Raw genomic sequence first — 5,000 nt, 5'->3', positions numbered from 1 at the left:
GTAGGTGGGAATTTGAGTGTGGGAAATCCGGCGTGTGTAAGGCATGTGGAGAGTTAATTTAGAGAGAAAAAAGGGTGGAAATTCGAGGTGTGTGTGAGGTGTTGGGCGTGTGCAGAAGAGGAGGGCGAGGGGCGTGCATATGGGGGGTGGGGGTGGGGGTGGGGGTGGGGGGTGGGCGGCTGCGGGTGTGTAAACGAAGAGGAAAGATTTTACTCGCATTTTAGATATACATACACAGACACACACAGACATACACTCACACAGATACAGACACATACACAGACGCACACTCATACAGATACAGACACACATACATAGATAAATAGATTTATAGCTAGATAGTTAATTAGATAGATAGATAGAGATAGATAGATAGACGGGTAGGGAGAGAGAGAGAGAGAGAGAGAGAGAGAGAGAGAGAGAGAGAGAGAGAGAGAGAGAGAGAGAGAAAGAGAGAGAGAGAGAGAGAGAGGAACAGAGAAGATTAGAGAGAGACATAACCCAGATATTATATAAAATAAACTAATAGGATTATAAGGTATAAGAAATAAGTCTAAAATGGAATAATGACTAACAAATCAAAGTAACCAAAAGAGAAAAATAAAATGAGTAAGGAAAGAAAGAAAGAAGGAAAGAAAGAATAGAAGAAAGAAGAAAAGAAAGAATAGAAGAAAGAAAGAAGAAAAGAAAGAAGGAATGAAAGAAAGACAAAAAGAAGGACAGAAAGAAAAAAAAGGATGAAACAAATAGAAATAGAAAGAAGGAATGAACGGAAGAAAATAAAAAAGAAGATAAAAAAGAAAGATAAAAGTAAGAAAAAAGTAAGAAAAAAAACAATAAAGATAACAGGAAGTAAACAAAAGAACAAAGTAAGAGGGAAAAAAGACCCTCCAATAAAAAAGAAAAGAAAAAGCAATAGAGAAAGAGAGGAAAAACAAGATTAACCAAACCATACTTGTCCTGGTAACACACTCAAGGCCGGTGTGGGAAAGGAGGGAAAGAGGGAGAGGGGAGCGGGGAGGGGAAGGGAGGGAGGGAGGGGAAAGAGGGAGAGAGGGGAGCGGGGGAGGAAGGGAGGGAGGGAGAGAGAGGGGAGCGGGGGAGGGAGGGGAGGAAAGGGGAGAGAGGGGAGCGGGGAGGGGAAGGGAGGGAGGAGGGGAAAGGGAGGGGAGCGGGGGAGGGGAAGGGAGGGAGGAGGGAGGGAGCAGGGAGGGGCTGGGGAGGGAAGGGAGGTGAGGGTGGTAGGAGCAGATAAGTGTAAACGAGGGGAAAAGGGAAACGCAAAGTAGGGGAGGGTGGTGGGGAAAGAGAAGGATAAAAGAGGGGAAAAGGGAAGGGAATAGAGGGGAAGGGAAGGAAGAAGAGAGGAGAAAAGATTAGGGAAGAGGAAGAAGAGGAAGGGGAGAGAAGTGAAGGACAGGGTGAAGGGAAAAAGGATAACGAAAATGAAGGAGGGGGAGAAAGAGAGGATAAAAGACTAAACGAGAGAGGCAAAGGAAAACATTTAAAAACGTGTAAAAAACAGGAAAAAACGAATATGAAAAGAGAAGAGAAGAAGAAGAGAAGAGAGAGAGAGAGAGAGAGAGAGAGAGAGAGAGAGAGAGAGAGAGAGAGAGAGAGAGAGAGAGAGAGAGAGAGAGAGAGAGAGAGAGAGAGAGAGAAAGAGAGAGAGAGAAAAAGAGAGAGAAAGAGAGACAGACAGACAGACAGACAGACAGATAGACAGAGAGAGAGAGAAAGAAAGAAACAGAATAGGCAGAGAAGTGGAAGAGGAGAGAGGAGTTGGCTACACTGCACTTCCCCGTTCCCAAAATCCATACCGAGGAGCCGGCTTCAGTGGGAAACACCATTGTTGCCAACACGACCTACTTACCCTCCTCCCTTCCCCTTTCCCCTTCCCCCCTCCCCCTCCCCCTCCCCCTCCCTTGTGTCTCGCGTCTGTCTCGCATTCCTCTGTCTGTTTTGTCTGATTTGCATGTTGCTGTCTCTCGTTGTCTATTTTTTAATCGTTTCTTTTTTGTTGTTGTTGTTGTTTTGTTCTTTTGTCTCTACGTTTATTTTGATTTCTTCATTTTTTATAAGTTCAGATACATAATTTTTTTCAAAAATAATTTTCTTAATTGAAAGCAACTTTTTGTACTTATTTTGCTACTTTCATTCTGCAGTTTTTTTCTATGTCAGAATTCTTAATTATTATTTAGGTATATCCATTTAATTCCATTTTCATTATTTTTAATTATGCGTTTTCATATTATACAATACTGATTTTATTCCATCTTTGTTCGGTATATTTTACTTTCATAATTTTTTTTTTTTCTTCAATACTGATTGACTAAGAAATACATATATATATATAATTGGATTTTTCTTCGTTCTGTTTCATTTATTCTTTATTGACCGCTTAGTTTATTTTTCTTAATCTTGTTAACTTTTTATATCTTTAAAAAAAATCTTTCTCCTTCCCCTCCTCCTCCTACTCCTCCTCCTTCTTTTTTTTTCTTCTTCTTCTTCTTCTTCCTCCTCCTCCTCCTCCTCCTCCTCCTCCTCCTCCTTCCTTGTTCGCTTCGCTTGGCAACGGCGCCTCCACGTGTAAACTCAGCTTTAAGGAGACGGGCGTCGCTGGGAAGGAGGAGGTGGAGGAAGGAGGAGGAGGAGGAAGGAAGGAAGGAAGGAAGGAAGGAAGAAGGAGGAGGAGGAGGAGGAGGAGGAGGAGGAGGAGGAGAAGGAAGGAGGGAGGAGGAAGGAAGGAGGAGGAGGAGGAGGGAGGAGGAGGAGGAGGAGGAGGGAGGAGGAGGAGGAGGTGGAGGAGGAGGAGGTGGAGGAGGGGGCAGGTGGAGGAGGAGGAGGAGGAGGGAGGAGGAGGAGGAGGGAGGAGGAGGAGGAGGGAGGAGGAGGAGGAGGAAGGGAGGGGGAGGTGGAGGAGGAGGAGGTGGAGGAGGAGGAGGAGGAGGAGGAGGAGGAGGGAGGAGGAGGAGGAGGAGGAGGAGGAGGAGGGAGGAGGGAGGAGGAGGAGGAGGAGGGAGGAAGTGAAGGAGGAGGGAGCAGGAAGAGGAGGAGGTGGTGGTGGTGGTGTGGGAGGTGGTGGTGAAGAAAGTGATGGAGAAGGAGGAGGAAGAGGAGGTGCAGAATATGGAGAAGGAGGAGAGGTGAAGAAGAGGAGGGGAAGGAAACAGATGTAGGTAGAGGAGGAGTTATGAAATTTGGAAAATAAATAGATGATAATTTGAGAAGAAAATGATATGAAAAAAGAAAAGGCGATTTTTTTTCTTGAAGAGAACAGAAAGAAGGAGAAAAGAAGGAAGAGGAAAAGGAAGAACGAAGGAGGAGGGAGAAGAAGGAGGAAAGAGGAAGGAAGAAAATTATATGAAAAAAGGAAAGGCGATTTTTTTAAGAGAACAGAAAGAAGGAGGAACGAAGGAAAAGGAAGAAGAAGGAAGAAGGAGGAGGGAGGAAAGTGGGGGGAGGGGCGTAAGGGCTCCTGAGCTAATTGGTATTGTACACGCATTGTGCCGTGTCCCAGTAACACAGAGGAAGCGAGAAGTGGAAGAGGAGGGGAAGGGGGGAGGAGAAGGGGAGATGAGGGGAAGGGGGAGGAGAAGAGAGAGAAGGAGGAGGGAAGGGGGAGAGGGGGAGTCGGGGAGGGAAGGTGGCGAAGAGGGAGGAGATAGGAGGAGAAGGAGGCAGGGGTGGGGGGGAGATAGAGAGGGAAGGGGGAGGGGAGGAGGTGAAGGGAGAGAGGGGGAGGGTAGGGAAGGGAGCAGGGGAGGAGAGGGAAGGAGAAGTGGAAGATGAGGAGATGGGGGAAGGGGGCAGGGGGAGGGCGGGGAGATGAGGGGAAGGGAGGAGAAGAGAGAAAGGAGGAGGGAAGGGGGAGAGGGGGAGTGGGGAGGAAGGTGGCGAGGGGGGGAGATAGGGAGGAGAAGGGGCAGGGGTGGGGGGAGATAGAGGGAAGGGGGAGGGAGGAGGTGAAGGGAGAGGGGGAGGGTAGAAGGAGCAGGGGCAGGAGGGAGGGAAAGGGAGAAGTGGAAGATGAGGAGATGGGGGAAGGGGGCAGGGGGAGGGCAGGAGGAGGGAAAGGGAGAGGGGAAAAGAGGAAGGGAAGGGAGAAGTGGAACATGAGGAGAAGAGAGTCAGGGAGGGAAGAAGGTGAAGGAGGAGGGAAGGATAGGAGGACAAGGAGGCAGGGGGGAAGAGGGGTGGAAGGAGGTGAAGGGGATGAGGTGGAGGGAAGGAGGAGAGGGGGGAGAAGGTGAAGGGAGGATAGGAGGAGAAAGGGGAGTCAGGGGGAAGGAAAGGAGAGAGGAGGAAGAAAGAGGAAGGAAGGGGGAAGAGGGGGAAGAGGGGAGGAGTAGGGGAGAAACAGGGAAACGGGGAGAGGGGAAAGGGAAAGGCGGGGGAAGGAAGGCAAGAAGACGAAGAAAAGGAGGAAGAGCAGAAGGAGGAAGAGGGGGACTGATACGATTAACAAGAGATAAAGGTAGAGAGAGGAGAAAAAGGGAGAAGAGGAGAAAAGGAATTATAAATGAACACGGGAGGCAAGGGGAATAGAGAAGAAAGAAAGAAAAGGAGGAGGAAGGGGAAGAGGAGGAGGAGGGAGAAGAAGAAGAGAAAAAATTAAGAAAGGAGAAAGAGAAGAAGGGGGAGGAGATGGAGGGAGAAGAAGAATAAGAGAAAATATGGAGAAAGGAGAAAGAGGAGAAGGGGGAAGAGGAGGAAGAGGGAGAAGAAGAGAAGAAGAGGAGGAGAAAAGGAGAAGGGGGAAGAGGAGGAGGAAGAAGAAGGGAGGACGCAAGGAAGATGAGGCACGCGGGGAATTACCATAAGAATGGAAAGTGAGAAATTATTTTTCATTATCATTTTTATCATTACTGCGATTTTAACGTTAGTGATGATGGTGATGATGATGATGGATGTGATGATGGTTACAATGGTGATGATAATGATATTAAACCAACAACAGTATTAAAAAAAAATAGTAAATATAATAATGACGATAATAG

This window comes from Penaeus vannamei, chromosome 15, assembly GCF_042767895.1.
Source record: "Penaeus vannamei isolate JL-2024 chromosome 15, ASM4276789v1, whole genome shotgun sequence".
NCBI classification, from domain to species: Eukaryota; Metazoa; Arthropoda; class Malacostraca; order Decapoda; family Penaeidae; genus Penaeus; species Penaeus vannamei.
The sequence above is the reverse complement of the archived record's forward strand: the minus strand, read 5'-3'. Positions refer to the sequence as shown.